Source organism: Rattus rattus, chromosome 1 (genome assembly GCF_011064425.1).
Source record: "Rattus rattus isolate New Zealand chromosome 1, Rrattus_CSIRO_v1, whole genome shotgun sequence".
Classification (NCBI taxonomy): Eukaryota; Metazoa; Chordata; class Mammalia; order Rodentia; family Muridae; genus Rattus; species Rattus rattus.
In genome coordinates this window covers 184,376,033-184,395,374 of record NC_046154.1, presented here as the reverse complement: position 1 = coordinate 184,395,374, position 19,342 = coordinate 184,376,033, and the positions used below count along the sequence as shown (strand labels likewise).

The following is a 19,342-nucleotide window of genomic DNA, read 5'->3' as shown; positions in this document are numbered from 1 at the left end:
TTTATATGTTATTTGGTCTTTTTTCCTTGCACCTTTTAATATTCTTTCCTTGTTCCATATATTTAGTCTTTTGATTATTGTGTGTCAAGGGGAACTTTTCCCATTCCAGTTTATTTGATGATCTGTATGCTTCTTATACCTTTAAAGGCACTTCCTTCTTGAATTTAGGGAAATTTTTTGTGACTTTGTTAAAAATATTTTCTGTGACCTTGATCTTAGATTCTTCTCCTTCTTCTATTCCTATTATTAATAGATTTGGTCTTTTCACAATGCTTTATATTTCCTGGATATTTTGTTTGTAAATTATTTTGTTGTTGTTGTTGTTGGGTTTTTGTTTGTTTGTTTTGGTCATTTGGTTTGGTTTGGATGTTTTGGTTTTTTTGTTGTTGCTGTTACTGTTTTTTATCATTTTCTTTGACTGAGGTTTCTATTCCTTATACCATATTTTCAATGCCTGAGATTCTCATTCCCATGTCTTGTGTTTGCTGGTGAGGCTTGGCTCTGAGGTTTCTGTTTGACTTTCTAAATTTTTCATTTCCAGTTTTACTTCAAACTTGGTATTCTTTCCTGATTCTATTTCCATTTTCAAGCCTTGACCTCTTCTCTTTATTTCATATCCTCATGTGTGTTTTCATAGATTTCATAATGGATTTTTTTATATCCAGTTTAAACTCCTTGAACATATTTCTAATAGATATTTCAAGGTCTCTGCCTATTTCAGAAGTGGAGCTCTATTGTATTCCCCAGGAGATACTGTAGTAGGGCTGCTGGGTTTCAGTGGTGTTAATGGATGGGGTTCTGCACTGATATCTAAGGATTCAGAGTGATGGTAATTCTAGGTGTTGATATTTGGTACTTGCTTTATGTCACCATCTCTGTATCTTCAGAAAGTGTGGTGTTTGCATGTTACCTGATCAGGAGTGCTCCTGAGTATCTGTCAGATGTGCTTTCTGGGTAGAAGATTTCTCTATGCATTGGGAGCTTACTGGCTGGAATGAGGATGGGCTAGACGGGAGGATGGAGAGCTCCAAAGGAGGGAGAAGTGCTCCATTTGCTACAAGGATCTGTGGAGTGTCCAGGGAATGGAGGCAGAGATGGTGGAGAGGTTCTTGAAAGCAATCTGCTACAGATCTAGTGATGAAACTGGTGTGGCCAGTGAGTTATCAGGTAGAGAATGCCTCTTGATATTAGAGGTGAGCTGACACAAAGGGAATTGAGCTGGCAAGAAAATGACTATGTTGCATGCGTTCAGTTTAAGTTCAATTAGGTATAGGAATAATTTTAATATGGTTCAGATTCTTACTATACTTGTAGGGAGTTCTAGAAACTTCTTTCAATCATCTTACATTCTGAATGTAAAGTTCCAATTCTCTAAAACTTTAATGTTTACTATATTACTTGTTACTTCTAGTTTTCAGGATCTTTGGGAGTTTTTTCATGTGGAAGAGGTGGCAGTATCTGGTTTTAAATTATATACTTGAACATTAGAAAATCAACCACATACAAAACTAGGAAGCTTAGAAAATCAACCAGATATAAAAGCTAACTTTAAGGATCTATGTGGGTGTTTCATTATCTGCTATACAGAAACCCTACTTATTCTGCAACTCAAGGACAAAGTGACACTTGCAGAGACTAGAAAGTCACAAAAAGTTTCTATTTTTGGAAGTGATATAGAATTTCTGAAAGAAATGATGAATAATCCTTCCTTGTAAAAAAAAGTGACTATTTTCTTGGATACTTGATTAATCCAAATAAAAGTCCTATTTTTCATATTATTCAACATGCAATTATGATGGAATCAATGGCAATTTTTTAGAATTGTGTAAAATAAAACTTCATCACAATATTTTTAAATGACAGCAGATTAATTTCTAGGGGACTTTTAAGGTATCCCAGAATTCTTTTCAGAAAATGGATTGTAAACATGAAATTCTCTAATGACAGATTGATGAAATGTCAATATTTACATGCTTATAACTATTTACAAAGATAGCTGTGTATAACTATTTCCTCACAGCTTGTATACATTTTCTATAAAATATTTATTCTGTCCCTTCTATGTGCTATAAGTCAATTCTTTTATTATTGTTACAAAGAATCATGTATTATAGAATAGCTAAAACTATGTATAAATAGAAGGGAACAAAAGGAACACTTTAGTTTTTTCTGGTTGCATTGTATATAGGGAAAATAAGACAAAGAATTAGCATACTCTTTGTATCTGCTGACAATAGTTATGCTTGAATTTTCCATTATTTAAATAACTTTAATTTCCTAATTAACTGAATAAATTTTCTACCAAACACATCCTTCAAGAACATTCTGTCACAGAACAGGTCATAATCTTCAATCTGATTTGATTTTCTAAATAAATACAAATTGGTAAAATTTTACATTAATAAATATAAGATTACATATTCATCATTTCCTCACCTTGGGAACATAGCTATGCTCCATCTCCTGGATTCCCTTGTGTTTATGTTCTAATGACTGTTTTAATGTAGTTATGTTTTAAGGAACTCCAAATGAATAGGTTGAGGGCAGAGGTGACACACCCCCAAGGTTGGAAGATTTAATGACTGATGCCCTAAGATATTTTCTAACCCAAGGGCCATACCTACAGACCAGTACATTTGCAGATGTGAAGAAATAGGATATTCAAGATTTGAAGTGTATGCCCTATGTGTGAGCATGGGAAAAGTCACATCTGCAGGCATGCTAACTATGGTCTGCCACTTAAATGAGAAATCGACTTTTAGTGTGCAAGACACAGTTGTCATGGTTTACTTGTTATGACAGTAGATAATTATCTTATCTAATTTTTCAAAAAATCACCTGTTCTCCCCATTTTGAGTTCTGGAAAAAGACAAACATTTGGACTATTATTTACTCATTCAAAAATATTTTGATTTGAATAATTTGAGAGACAGAATTTTTTTTCCATCATCAACTCCTGTGACTTTAGCCCTGACTTGTTTAACTAGAGTCCCTGAGCACTAGGTGACAAGCCATAATGAATCCTCTCCTTCTTCAACTGCCACTTCTGATCATCTGTTTGGAAAGTGAGTGGAATACTTAGCTAAGCTTTTACCAATATGTTCTAAAAATTCTGTTTCTTTCTCAGATAAACACAGTTTTTTTTAATTATTTCCCATGGCCCGTATGCTGAATAAAAGCTTTAATTTCATGATGTAGACAGCTATCTTCTTTGATATGCTGAAGTCACCATGCTGGGCTGGAGATGTAATAATATGATAATCACTATTGTCCTCGGGAAACTTATTATGTAGTGTGAAGCACAGACACATCTGTTTCAGTAATTATTTCTCCATTAGAGTTATGTAAAAATTCTTATGAAATTATAGACATGTGAGCAATTAATTTCCCTGGAGCATTCTGTTAAGAATATGTAAGAAAATGAATCCTGGTGAAGGAAATGGGGTTTTTTTTTACATATAAAAAAAGAAAGAAAGAAAGAAAGAAAGAAAGAAAGAAAGAAAGAAAGAAAGAAAGAAAAGAAATTGCATGCACAATGACAAATAACCAAACAACCCAAACTTGTTGGTTTAAAGAAAAAAACAAAAGCAGAGAAACACAGGTATCATCTTCTCGACCATAATCTGTGACACCCAGAACTGTAGATGTCAGACGAAAAGCCAACTCTAACTCTTCCTCCTCCTCTACTTCCTCTGGAACAACTTATTATCTCATACCAATGCCACCATCTCAGCCCAAACATTATTTCTCAATTGCATTATTTTAATATCACTAACATATGAACATATTTCTACTACCCAGGCCCTCCTGCTTTTCAATTAATTATTCATATTTGCAGAAGAATTTCTTTAATCAGCCAAAATACATAATACTTTGTTCCTTGAGATGTAAAAATATGCATATTGTCCATTAAAGAGTTTCTTGAAATAAGTTGTAAGGTTATGCTCTCTGAAGTTTGGTTACTTGCTAATCATCAACTTGATTGTGATGCAAATTTGTCTCACCACTGTGCTCTCTAAGTTATAACCAAGACTATCATCTATCTCATCTGTCCCATGCCCTTCTTCATGCTTTTCCTTCTGCTTTGAGAAGTCTATTTCTATCCCACTGTCACTCCACATTCTTTATTTAATTGGTTCTTATATTTCTTTTATTTGTGATGCACCAAATTCGAATTAGATGCTATGGGAATTAGCTCCATTAAAGCAAGTGCTAGCTATAGCCTTTTTACTTCAGTCAGATTAATTTACTGAATTGAGGGAACAAGCCAGTTTTAGAGAACAAACAATATGTTCCATTGCTAGGGACAGTATGACAATTCTAAATTTGAATGCCCCCAATAATGCAACTTCAAAATACATAAAGCAATTTCTTTAATTGTTTGAAAGCTGACCTGAGTTTTTGTGAGCACCCTTCTAAAGATCATAAACAATTAAAGTCAGGGAATAAGATTGATGAAATCATAGCATACCTGGTCTGCTCTTAAGTTTACATATTCCTGCTAATTATTCAACAGAGGTATCCTTAATTCCATAGACTACCTTCTTTGCCATTTCTCTTCCCACTAGAACTTTCTAAATAGTGTAATTGTTCTACAGTTGCTGCCTAATTGCAATGGTTGCTAGCCACATGTGGCTCTTAAGGGTCTGAAATGTGTCCAGTGCAACTGCTGCATTTTTAATGGTATTTCATTTTGATTAATTTAAGTATAAAGAACTAGCTATAGTTAGAGGTCAATACCACTTGAAATTAACTCAAAGAGCATTGTTAAATGCCCCATTACTCCTTTTTATTCTCCTTTGAAAGGACTCATTAAACTTTCACTCAGTATTCAAAGAATGTATCTAGGGTGTTCTGATCTCTTTCAGATATTCACATCAAGCCAAAATTCAGAGGTTTTATCATTTATTCTGGCTTCCTTTAAAATACTGATTCTGTGGCTGGAGAGATGGCTCGGTGGATAAAGCCCTTGCTGTAAACGCATGAGGACCAGAGTTTGCATCCTTATCATCCACATAATACCATAGCAGGCAAAGCAACCCAGTCTGTAATTTCAAGTGCTTAGATGGAAAGGCTAAGGGATCCCAAGGCCAGATGCCTAGTTAAATTAGCTGAACTAGCAGAATTTGTGAGCCCTGGGTTCAGCGAGAGATCTTACCTCAAAAATTAAAGTGGATGGATCAAAAAAGATGCCTGGCATCAGCCTACAGCCTAAACACACACACACACACACACACACACACACACACACACACACACATACACACACACACACCATACACACATATGTACAACAAGAAATAAAGTGAAAAATAAAATACCCTCACATGCACATACACACACACCATACACACATATGTACAAAAAGAAATAAAGCAAAAACTGAAATACCCTCCAAGTGTTTTTTTCTCTTCTGGGCCCAGAAAATTGGAATGTAACTCAAAACAGGAAGTGACAGAAACTCCATGTTTACTGATGACTTGAATTATTATTTGGTTAATTCCTCACTTCTACCTAATGGGATGATACTAGGAATGGCAGGGGCAAGGGTGGTGGTGTCCTGCTACATTAGATTGTGAAAACACGTGAAGGTTCTTCTTCATATGGAACATCAGGAGTTTGTCAGAGGAATATTAGATCAGACCTTTGTTTTTAAGACACGCCTGAAGCTGAAGACTTCTATTGCTTTTCTCTAACTGAGACTTAAAGACATGTTTGGTTTTAAAAGTGAAAAATTTGTGATATTCCTATAACTACTAAACAGGTGGATAGAAGAAACATATTTTCTAAAGCACAAATCCACTCATGTCACTCTCTTACTCTCAGTTCTTCAGTGGTTTTTCTGGACTTCTAGCATAAAGTCCAGCAAGGATCAGTGTATTCATGGTCTATAAGGCTTTTCATGCTCTGTTCCTCTCACCTGCCTGATATTTCCTCTCCCTTACAACCTGCTGTTCAATTCGTTTCGGTCAATTAGAACTCTGTTATGTTTTTCATAAAGCACCAAGCATGCTGCTCTCCCAGGGCCTTGGCACCTCTGCTTTTTAGGCAGAGAACACTTCACTGATATGTAAGTTGGGACACAGTCTCGATTAAAATTCCCTATTTTCTGGTGAAGTTAGCTTGTGTCAAGTTGACATAAAACTAGCCTTTACAAAGATCAAAATAGAATAAAATGTATATTTTTAGACTTCATTTTTTTTTATTAACTTGAGTATTTCTTATGTACATTTCGAGTGTTATTCCCTTTCCCGGTTTCCGGGCAAACATCCCCTTCCCTCCCCCCCTTCCTTATGGGTGTTCCCCTCCCCACCCTCCCCCCATTGCCGCCCTCCCCCCGACAGTCTAGTTCACTGGGGTTCAGTCTTAGCAGGACCCAGGGCTTCCCTTACACTGGTGATCTTACTAGGATATTCATTGCTACCTATGAGGTCAGAGTCCAGGGTCAGTCCATGTATAGTCTTTGGTAGTGGCTTAGTCCCTGGAAGCTCTGGTTGCTTGGCATTGTTGTACATATGGGGTCTCAAGCCCTTCAAGCTCTTCAGTTCTTTCTCTGATTCCTTCAACGGGGTCCCGTTCTCAGTTCAGTGGTTTGCTGCTGGCATTCGCCTCTGTATTTGCTGTATTCTGGCTGTGTCTCTCAGGATCGATCTACATCCGGCTCCTGTCGGTCTGCACTTTTTGCTTCATCCATCTTGTCTAATTGGGTGGCTGTATATGTATGGGTCACATGTGGGGCAGGCTCTGAATGGGTGTTCCTTCAGTCTCTGTTTTAATCTTTGCCTCTCTCTTCCCTGCCAAGGGTATTCTTGTTCCCTTTTAAAGAAGGAGTGAAGCCTTCACATTTTGATCATCCGTCTTGAGTTTCATTTGTTCTAGGCATCTAGGGTAATTCAAGCATTTGGGCTAATAGCCACTTATCAGTGAGTGCATACCATGTATGTCTTTCTGTGATTGGGTTAGCTCACTCAGGATGATATTTTCCAGTTCAACCATTTGCCTACAAATTTCATAAACTTCGTTGTTTTTGATAGCTGAGTAATATTCCATTGTGTAGATGTACCACATTTTCTGTATCCATTCCTCTGTTGAAGGGCATCTGGGTTCTTTCCAGCTTCTGGCTATTATAAATAAGGCCATGCGATGAACATAGTGGAGCATGTGTCTTTTTTATATGTTGGGGCCTCTTTTGGGTATATGCCCAAGAGAGGTATAGCTGGATCCTCAGGCAGTTCAATGTCAATTTTCTGAGGAACCTCCAGACTGATTTCCAGAATGGTTGTACCAGTCTGCAACCCCACCAACAATGGAGGAGTGTTCCTCTTTCTCCGAGATCCTGCCAGCATTTGCTGTCACCTGAGTTTTTGATCTTAGCCATTCTCACTGGTGTGAGGTGAAATCTCAGGTTGTTTTGATTTGCATTTCCCTGATGACTAAAGATGTTGAACATTTCTTTAGGTGTTTCTCAGCCATTCGGCATTCCTCAGCTGTGAATTCTTTGTTTAGCTCTGAACCCCATTTTTAATAGGGTTATTTGTTTCCCTGCGGTCTAACTTCTTGAGTTCTTTGTATATTTTGGATATCAGGCCTCTATCTGTTGTAGGATTGGTAAAGATCTTTTCCCAATCTGTTGGTTGCCGTTTTGTCCTAACCACAGTGTCCTTTGCCTTACAGAAGCTTTGTAGTTTTATGAGATCCCATTTGTCGATTCTTGATCTTAGAGCATAAGCCATTGGTGTTTTGTTCAGGAAATTTTTTCCAGTGCCCATGTGTTCCAGATGCTTCCTAGTTTTCTTCTATTAGTTTGAGTGTGTCTGGTTTGATGTGGAGGTCCTTGATCCACTTGGACTTAAGCTTTGTACAGGGTGATAAGCATGGATCGATCTGCATTCTTCTACATGTTGACCTCCAGTTGAACCAGCACCATTTGCTGAAAATGCTATCTTTTTTTTTCCATTGGATGGATTTGGCTCCTTTGTCAAAAATCAAGTGACCATAGGTGTGTGGGTTCATTTCTGGGTCTTCAATTCTATTCCATTGGTCTATCTGTCTGTCTCTGTACCAATACCATGCAGTTTTTATCACTATTGCTCTGTAATACTGCTTGAGTTCAGGGATAGTGATTCCCCTGAAGTCCTTTTATTGTTGAGGATAGTTTAGCTATCCTGGGTTTTTTTGTTATTCAGATGAATTTGCAAATTGTTCTGTCTAACTCTTTGAAGAATTGGATTGTTATTTTGATGGGGATTGCATTGAATCTGTAGATCGCTTTTTGGTAGAATGGCCATTTTACTATATTAATCCTGCCAATCCATGAGCATGGGAGATCTTTCCACCTTCTGAGGTCTTCTTCAATTTCTTTCTTCAGAGTCTTGAAGTTCTTGTTGTACAAATCTTTTACTTGCTTGGTTAAAGTCACACGAGGTACTTTATATTATTTGGGTCTATTATGAAGGGTGTCGTTTCCCTAATTTCTTTCTCGGCTTGTTTCTCTTTTGTAGAGGAAGGCTACTGATTTATTTGAGTTAATTTTATACCCAGCCACTTTGCTGAAGTTGTTTATCAGCTTTAGTAGTTCTCTGGTGGAACTTTTGGGATCACTTAAATATACTATCATATCATCTGCAAATAGTGATATTTTGACTTCTTCTTTCCCAATCTGTATACCCTTGATCTCCTTTGGTTGTCTGATTGCACTGGCTAGAACTTCAAGAACTATACTGAATAAGTAGGGAGAGAGTGGGCAGCCTTTAGACTTCATTTTCAAAATGCCAACATAAAGATCATATAAGTGCTTAAAAATGACAAAGACCAAAAATATACAATTATAGTAATGAGGAAGAAACTATAGGATCACATAATCATACATGCAAATAGATAAAATTATTCACTGTTTACTAAATATAAACATATGGTAACTAATTTTAAATTCAAATAGGGGATTCTCTAACAATAGTAGTACATATATATCATATATCATATACCATATAGCATATATCATATGATAGAATTCTGTTTACAACAACACTCAACTCTATATTCTTTCCCAGATTTTTCTGTTTTCCTATACTTGTCATTGCCACATATGTGTTTTTATGTGTGTCAAATTCTCATTGTTCATTGCCTCTCCTCACATTTGACCTGAGTAATTCTGGAAGTTCATTAGTCAGATGCAGATTCTCTAGTTATTAGACCTGTTAGCCTAGCACAGGGTGGGCTTATAGTGAATAGCTTATTAAACCAGTGACATAAGTTCCTCGTGTTCTCATGGAGTTTTAAAAGTCTGTTCTCTTTCCTGCCCAGTCCGACAATACCTCTTTAAATCCTTGGTTTTGAAGACTATTTTCAAAATGAGGCAGGAAAACGAAACAGGAATAAATTTCTTCAATTTCCAAAGAAAGTATTTTACTTTTCCTTCTCACAAATAATGTGAGAGCAGTTTTGCATATAGACTAAAACAAGTGACTCCCAGTCCCAAGTTAGAAATTTTTAGGTTAAACAGGAGAAGAAATCCCATTAAATGTGAAATTAGCATTGTAAGGATCATTTCTTTCCAGATAAAAATAGAACTACTATTAAAGAAAGCATACTCCTAATAAGAATTCCACCAACAGAGCCTTCAAAAAGGATTCAAGGAAGCTACTCCATATCACTTCAATATAAATAACCATTAATTTCCGCCGTTCAGCATTCTAATGAGTTGTATTAAGATTCCCCTTCACGAAATGATATCACTTAACTTTCTGAAAGAAGGACATTACATGAAAACAGGCTCCCTTCCTCTTACATTATACCGTGTGAAATTTCTTTTCTTTCAGAACATTGAAAAATAAGTAACACAGGTAGACACCTCAAGGGGGATGATTTATAACCCAACTACACAAAGACCTCGAAAACAGTCTCAGTCCATTCCCAATGAAAGCTAGGATGGCAGATGCAGACTTTGTGAGCCTTGTCCACTATAGCGACTTTGCTCAGGTGGTACAGGTTGTGGCTTTGCTTAGGTGAGCAGGTGAATTCGGATGAAAGTAAGCAAGAGAAAGAGGGTGTTGAACAGATCCAAGGTGTGGGCATCAGAAAACCAAACCAAGACTAAACCAATGCTGGAGTTGAAATGAAGTCTGGCTTACAAAATGACTTGCCTATGCATGAAAACGTTTGCCCTGTGGAGAACAGTCAGTTTCTCCAAAGAACTGCGAAGGGACCAGTTGACTTTTGTTTTATGTCTGTTTGGGCTTTTATTTTATTTTGCTTTAGAAGGGGTATGCTAATTGTTATGATAACTTAGTGAGTAGTCACTTCTAAGGGACAAGTCATCAACTAGCATAGGGGCCTGGTGCTTCTCACTGTAATATCAGTTAAAAGTAAGGCGATACATCAGTTGATCTAAGACCCAGAACCTGCAAAATAATTCTACATTAAAAAGAAAGAGTCTGCGGTGGTAATGCTACATGCCTTTAATCCCAGTACTTGGGAGACAAAGACAGGCAAATCTCTGAGTTGGAGGACAGCCTGGTTTACAGAGCTAGTTCCAGGTCAGACAGGACAACATAAACAAACCAGTCTCAGACATAACTTTTTTGAAATTATACCTCACAAAATAATTTTAGAAACAAAGCATAATAATTGTACTCAACATTATTTGTTATGAAAATATAAATGCAATGTATAGAAGTAAACAAAAAATTAAAAGGACCCTAACTACTTGCATAAACTGTGCTTTTGCTATTGGAAATTTGGTAAGGAACTACTGAAAAGTACTTTAGATTATGAAGTAAATATAATAAAACGCTGGATATAACATCATTGAAAAAGTAATTGTAGTTCTGGGTAACATTGGCAAAGTTTATGAGATAAATTTTAAAATAAAAACCACTTATACCATCATGAAAAATAAAGTATACTCATGCAATAGTCAGCACTAAGATCTAGCCCTAATGAAAAGTATTAGTACAGTGGTAATGACGTGTAGAGTAGACTCAGTTACGATGACAAATTTGTCACTCTAATGAGGGAGGTAGTGCATGTGTGTGGATAAATTGTATTATTCTTTCTTCTCAACTTCGCTGCAAAACCCAAAATAATTCTTTAAAAAAATTCAATTTAAACATTCAAATTCATAAAGCAGTGTTCTTTGGAATAGCTATATGAAAGGTAGTATTTGATCATCCCCATCTCCAGTTTAAAACAATTAATTCTACTAGAGTATTCTTTGGGGAGACAGAAACATATGAAAATGGCTTTTAAACACGAATATGAAAAAGTGTTTTATAGGAGGAAATCCATTATAAAGGAAAGGCATAAGTTACAATAATAGCAAATGATTTCAACCAAACGCATATAGAAATTTTATGATGCAATATGAGCCTATCTAGATATGAAAATGAGATAAGAACTTGAGATACAATATATAATAAATAATAATGACATGTAAATCAAATGCAAATTTAAAACCATGTCAAGGACAGGAGAGATGACTCTAGTTAAGAATGCTTGCTGCTCTTGCAGATAATAGAATTTTGTTCTTAGCATCCACATGTTGTCTTACAACCATCTATAAATCCAGTGCCATGTTATCCAACATTCTCTTTTGCTCTCCAAAGACAATGTACATGTAAGTGCCATACTTACAAACATGCAGTCTACATTCATACCCAAAATAAAATTAAATTAAATGCTAAAAACCAAACAAAACAAACAAAAAAGAAAGAATAGAAAAGAAAGGAAGGAAGGAAGGAAGGAAGAAAGGAAGGAAGAAAGAAAGAAAGAAAGAAAGAAAGAAAGAAAGAAAGAAAGAAAGAAAGAAAGAAAGAACAGAGGTGGCTCAGTAGTTAAGAGCACTGACTGCTCTTCTGACCACTCTTCCTGAGGTTCTGAGTTCAATTCCCAGCAACCACATGGTGTCTCACAACCATCTGTAATGGGATCTTCTGGTATGTCTGAAAAGAGCAACAGTGTACTCACCTACCCTTATAGAAGAAGGGGAGGGGGGTTGGGATAGGTGACTTATGTCTGGGAAACTAGAAAAGGGAATAACATTTGAAATGTAAATTTAAAAAATCCAAGAAAAAATTTAGAAACAGAAATGTAAGAAAAAATAATCCAATAAAATAAAAATAGAAAAGGAAAGGAAAAGATCAAGCCATTCAATATTCCACCATGAAGCATGCTTTCAGTACTAGCTAAGGACATATTGATAGTTGATAGCTTCTCAAATAGTTGGTTTTCTTTAAAGGTGTGACCCTTGGTAAGTCAACCACGCTTGAGTGGATGACCTCATACTGAAGGGTACATGGGCAACACAAATTGCATTAAGTTAGGAGAGGATGGAGGTGGTATTGAATCTGGAATGACTGAAGAGAGGAGTGAGGGATGAATATGATTGAATATGATTGGATGTATGTATGAAATTCTAAAAGACATAAAAATAATTTGTTAAGGAATTTAACAAATTTAAAAAATTTTTTAAGGAAAAGAACTGTCAAGTGCTAATTCATAAGTGAAGCATCAGTACAACTGATACACTACAGACTACCACATTTTGAAAAAAATCATAATTCAATAGAAACTCTCCCACCCTACTAGTCTAAGTGAATTTGATTTAAAAATATTGAAAATTTGCTGGGCAATGATTCAGCACTTAAGTTTATCATAGACATAGTTTATGAAGCTGGTTTTCTACTACTTAATTTCGTCCTAAGAAATTCATACATTGGTGCACAGAGTGATATATGAATGTATGTGCAGAATATTTCTAAGAGCTCAAATGAGTAAAGCAAATGTTCACCAACAGTAAAATGGCTAAATACACCTTGGTAAGTTTATCAAATGGAATACCAGAGAGTAATATAAATAAGTCATCAGAAGAAATCTATTAGCACTGTTTTAAAATAAGTAAGACACCAAGATCAAAAGCAGCTTGGAAGGAAAGGATTCATTTCAGCTAACAATTCTCATCTGACTCTTTGTCACTGAGGGAAGTCAAGGCAGGAGCTCAATGCAGGAACCTGTAGGTGGGAAGTAAAGGAGAAGCCATGGAAGAATACTGCTTACTGGATTGTTTCTCATTGCTTGCTCAGCCTGCTTTTCTCTACATCCCAGGGATACCTGCACATGGGTGCCATTTCCCACAGTTGACTGGGCCCTCCCATATAAATAATGAATCATAAATATTCCCTACAGGTATGCCTACAGTGTACATGATGAAGTTTCTCAGTTGAGGTTCCTATTCTCGAATAACTCTAGCTCAAATTAACTTGACAAAAATTAAATTTAAATTAAAAGACATGATCAGGAGAAAAAATTAAAGCGATTTATTACACAAAGCACCTGAAGACAAATTGCATCGTAGTGTATGTAGACAGTTATTAAACATGAAAGGGCGCTAGAGGGGCTTCTGATATTCTGATAATATTTCATTACTTGATTTGGGAAACAGGAGCAACAAACATTTTATTTGTATCTTTCTGTCCTGAGTTGGTTTTGGAAAATGTTAATTTAACAATGATACCATAACTCAAGAAGACATTTTGTTTAAGTATTGAGGGATTATGTGGACAAGACTAGAAGGAGAGATGACTGAAACTGGTGGGTATTTGGGGAGCTATGTAGAAACCTACTACATTGAAAATGTCCTGGAATCTGCAAGAGTGACCTTAACAAAGTCTAATAATGATATACATGGAGCCCAAACTGTCCATCTTCTATTACCAGCCATAGCACTTAGCAGTGGGACAGGGACAAGAACCCAGCCACAAAACTTTGACCTACAATCTGTCCTTCCTGCAGGTCATACTAAGGAATTGGTAGTATATTTGTGGACTTGGTAAACATATGACTGGTCCAACCTGAAGCCCATGCCACAAGAAGGAGTACAGCTTTGACATTGTCTTGATGACCAGGAATAAGAGGCAGGACATCCCAGAGACTCAGGATAGAAATAAAGATAACTGGTGCCAAAAATGAAAAAAAAAGTCAATGAAATGATTCCTAATGATATTCATCTATACTTGTAGATAAGTGCCTAACCCAGTTATCGTCAGAGAGGAATCATCCAGCAATCAATCAGAACAGATACAAAGACCCACAAGCAATCACGAATGGGAACCAGGGGAACCTCTCAAAAGAGGGAGAAGGATTTTAGGAGTCAAAGGAGTCAAAGACACTATGAAAACACGAACTATATGAGCAACAGAATCTACTAAACAGGGATCATAGGGGCTCACAGAGATTGAAGCACAAACAGGAATGCTGTACAGGTCTGTGCTAGGTCCTCTGTGCATTCATCATAATTATGTAGCTTTATAGAACTTGATGTTTTGTGGAACAGTGATAGTGGAGGGTGTCTGTCTCTTTTGGCTATGCTTGGGAACCCTTTTTCTCCTACTGGCTGGCCTCATCCAGGCATAATAATGAAGGTTTGTGCCCATAATTATTATATCTTGTTAATTCATTTGTGGTAGCTATTCCTAAAAGCACTAGTTTTTATTGTTGTTGTTGTTGTTGTTGTTGTTGTTGTTGTTGCTTTGCAAGGGAATCATAGGAGGAGTTGATATGGGAGAGAGGGGACATAGTAGAAGAAGGGACTGGTAAGAGTGAGTGGTGGAAAAGAAAACTGCAGTTAGGATGTTTTGTATGAGAAATTAAAGTTAAAAAAAACACAAAAAATAAGATAGGTAAAATAGTAAATCCATGGATATATAAAAAAAGTTTTAAAATGTTGTCAGAGATATACTAATATTAATGTTTTATTGATACATGCATATATACACAAACATACACATAGTAAGAAAAAGAACTTCCTACTAAAACGTGTTGGAAGCAGCCAAAAGCATATTCAAGTAAAAATGTATACAGATGCAATTGTTATTAGATGAAAGTTTGAATCTAAGCAGATCAGTATGGAATTCGAAAAACTGAAATAAAATAGAAACTCCAAAACTAATCAATATGCATAAAGTCTAAAACTAATAAAGCAAAATAGCCATTAATTTTTTCAAAGTTGGACAAAAACATTTCAGCATTCACATAGAATAGTAAATGATGACAATGGACAACAAATAATTGGATAGAAAGAGTAAAGGACTATCAAGTTGAGAAGTTGTTCAGATGATTCTAACATCTTACAAGATAGTAAATATAATTATACTGGAATTCTGGAGTTTAAGGAGGGGGTCTATGTATATGTTCAAGACCAGTCTAGATTTATTAGTGAGACTCTGGTGTATGTAAAAAGTCAAACTATAGAGTTGAGACTGGTAGGTTAACAAACCTGCACTCTACAAACAGATCATTTTAAATTCAAGGCCCCGTCCAAAAATAAAACCATGAGATTATTAAGATAAATCAGGTTCTGTTAATAAAATAAAGCAGTCAAATCAAACAGCTCTTTAGAGCCCATCACAGGGCATCCTTCCCCGAGATCAATGAGACAGAAATATTTACTTTCTGCTACAGCAGAACTGGGTTGTGTTTTCTCTCTGAAGCTCAAATTATGGCATTTGAAAGGTAAACATTTTTTAAAAACCCAAATGCATTTTATTATTTTATAATTATTAAATTATAAAAATAAAATGGAAAATAAAAAATCAAATGGATTTTTAATTATAAAAAATAATAAAGTATTGAAAAGTAAGTCAAAATCTGCATTTAAACTAGGGTATCTGAAAAGCCCTATCAAAGACAGGAAATGATTTCTTTTTATAGCTTGACATCACAAAACTGAAAAGAAAAATGTGAGAAATTGTTGGATTAAAGCAAAGAGTCTCAGAGTCAGTCCTGAGAATATGGAGAATGAGCTACTGCTTTGCTCTAGGACCCTACTGTATACTGGAGAACTATAAGTAACATTCTTGGCCCCCACCACTAGACTCCATTTGATAGTTTTACCCTCTCTCCTATCAATAAGAAGATTACTTCCAAACATTACCATTATTAGATCTGTAGGCTTTTTTTGGTCAGAGGTTCCAAAACTGGACGAGATTGTTGATAACTTTTCACCCCCAATAGCTTGCATAGCATCTCCAGCACGACATCAAGGAAGATGCTTTCAGCTTGGTTCCAAGATGATTTCTTTGTGTCATCTATCCAAAATGCATGTTATCATCAGCCAAAGGGGTTCTTCTCATGTAGTTCTGTAAGGTAACTATGGAGGCTTGAATGAATGGTCCCAGGAGCTACGTTTGAATACTTGTACCCAGGTCCTGGGACTGATTGGGAAAGATTATGAACTATAGCCTGGGAGGAGATTTGTAACCAAAGTTTCAAAGATTCATGCCTTTCCCAATGTTCTACTACCCGTTTGGGGGCTGATATGTGAGTTCTCAGCTGCTGATCAACGCTATGTCTGCCTGCCACATTCCCTGCCATGATAGTAATGGAATTCTATTCCTTTGGGCTACCATCCCCAGATAAACACTTCTTTAAGTTGCCTTGATCATGTTGTTTTATCATAACAGTAGGAAAGTAAGTAATACATAAAACAAGAATAGTAGCATTAGCATTTATTGTTTTGGGAACTTCAGAGAGTTCCTTGACCAACAATTAATTGGGAGATATCCTACACCTAGCCCTTTCGTGCTGATTTAAGCAGTTCTATATGAAAAATACTGGTATGGGTATGGTAAACCATGGATTTTATCAGATCATATGTTAATTTAAATTTACTAACATTTTCTGATTTCCAGAATGAATCATGTTTTTCCCAAACTTTAGTTCTTTCATTTTAATTTTCTGTGCCATAACTCAAATTAATCAGGATTAAGTAACTTGTCTAGGAGCATATGTTTTATAAGCAGTACTACTGTGAGTTTCATTTCATTGTGCGCAGTTGTAATGTACAAGAGACAATATATCTTGGAAAGTTGGTGTGGTAGGTATATAGCTACTCTCTGGTATTTGTGAAGTTCATGCAGGAAGACCAAAAATGTCAGGAAAGCCTGAGCTATGCAGTGAATTTGAACCCAGCTTGAACTGTAAGAGATAAGTGCCAATTCACTCACAAAAGGCAAACCAATCACAATTACAATATATTTCCCCCATGGATATGATATGTTCTCAGAATGTTATATTTTAGGGCTTAAAAACAAAACAAGCAAAAACAAAGCTCCCAAAGTCAATCATTATGGCCAGCAAAGTCTACCTTCATACTTTCAGACTCAAAGAAAAAAAACAAAATGTCCCCAACATACACACAAAGTAACACAATTCATGACCTCTAATCCAAAATTGCCTAGCGTTCTTACAAGAATCATGCATTGAGAAAGGAAGATAAAAGCAACCACAAGAGCAGAAGAATGATAAATCAGAAAAGTAGAAGAACAATAAAAATTAAAAGATTCAATGGTAGACAAATAAGCAGAAGATAAAAACTATCACACTCCTTTATTGTTTCCCCCCCTTGGTGTTTAACCATTTTTTTAATTTTTTATTCGATATATTTCTTTGTTTACATTTTTTTATTAACTTGAGTATTTCTTATTTACATTTCGAATGTTATTCCCTTTCCCAGTTTCTGGGCAAACATCCCCCTAATCCCTCCCCCTCTCCTTCTTTATGGGTGTTCCCTTCCCCACCCTCCCCCCATTGCCGCCCTCCCCCCAACAATCACGTTCACTGGGGGTTCAGTCTTAACAGGACCAAGGGCTTCCCCTTCCACTGGTATCACACTCCTTTAAATAATAACCATGAATGGAAATGGCCTTAAATGTCAAGTTAAATTATTCAGAGTGGATGCTCAAATTCCACACTTTGGAAAAAAATGCCCATTGAGAAAGCCACACAGGCACACACTAAGTCAAAGCATTTGCTGTGTTCTTAGTAGGTCAGATATTAGTTATCTATGTGAATACTGTGCACGTTCCCATGAACTACAAAGTTCAGTGAAACAGGAACCTGAGCTGTTTTATAGACTAATATATTTTTGTTCCCTTGCTCCAAGGAATATATTTATTACATGTGGCTGGAGATGAAACATTTGTTCATGGGTATTATATTTTCTTCCTTACAAAGAAACTCATAACATCACTTATGTAACATGTCTCATAAAACAATATAAAATTTAATAATGTTAAGCAAGTTTGAATATACCTTTTAGTCAAAGTCAAAATTATTCACGAATAATTGGATTAGAATTCATCTTATTATTCATATAACAATAGAATTTAGAAAAGTGAGTTCTCCTGGAGTTGAGTATTTATAAATATACAATTTACCAGCAATGGATCTTCCATATTTTATTTAGCCTGTATAAGGTTAAATTTTTACATTTCCTTAAAAAGTCAAACAGGCAAACAAACAAAACGTAAAACCAGTAGCTATTATGGCAGTGTTGTTTGTAAGACCAAATTATACAAATAGAATTGAAGATAGTGTTTAGTGTAGGTAGGATCAGAACAAATGTTGTACATTGCATATTCTGAAAATAAGGCCTAGCCATGTTAAAATAGAGCATTTTGACTTCTACCTACCTTTAATCACTAGTGTTACCACTGACAAACTATCACAATTATAACCAAGTGGTGCAGTTTGGGGAAGGAAAATTAAATTCTAAGGAATTTTGAAATTGCATTTTCATAGTCTCTCATTTAGGCTCTTTTACTGATGCACTATCATTTATTAGTAGAAACTTTGAAACTGCCAATGATTTCATTTACCTAGAAAAGAGAGATAATAATAAGGAATCTGGTTCCAAACACTTCGATAAACAATGCAGTATTATGCATATGCATGCTAATGTATAAAGAAATGAACAAATATGGCACACTTTCTCTGATATAAATTTGAGGTCATTAAATTAAAGGGAGAACTATTTGAGAAAAAGGGGATCATAAAATGGAAGAAAATGGGGACAAGGATGTATAATAGGGATCCAATATGAGCCAAGGACACAATTCAGGAAATGGTTAGAATAAATTCCTTAAGTTTTTTTCTTTCCCACAGTTTGCATACTTCTCAAAATGCATAGTTAAATGCCTACAGGTACTGCTCTCACAAGCATTTCATTTGTGGCTGCTGTGTCACATGTGCATCAGTAGGTGGCAGAGAAGAGAGAAGATATGTCTAACCTCAATGTTCTGACCTATGAATACCTACATGTTGAGTAGTCTAACATTTCTAAATAAAAGCAAGCCTGAGATGACCACCAGTCCAGTCCAGAACCACACGGACCCAAAGGGTCTTCCAGGATGAGGAGCGAGCCAGAGATTAGAAGAGGCCTGCCTGGGACTGTAGGGCACAAAGTGGGGATGAATCTAAGACAGATAACATTTGCATGGGGCCACTCCGACAGGCAGGGTGAGCAGCAAGTCTAAGGCAACCACCAGACCACCAGACTGGCACCATG

The 19,342-nt window shown here is 36.0% G+C and overlaps 1 non-coding gene across 1 annotated transcript; it reads left to right on the top strand.

The window, feature by feature from the left end:
- Positions 1 to 18,980: 18,980 nt before the first annotated feature.
- On the top strand, positions 18,981 to 19,112 carry LOC116890550. The gene has a single exon (XR_004386725.1). It is a non-coding gene; the product is annotated as a small nucleolar RNA SNORA17 (small nucleolar RNA).
- Positions 19,113 to 19,342: the final 230 nt, after the last annotated feature.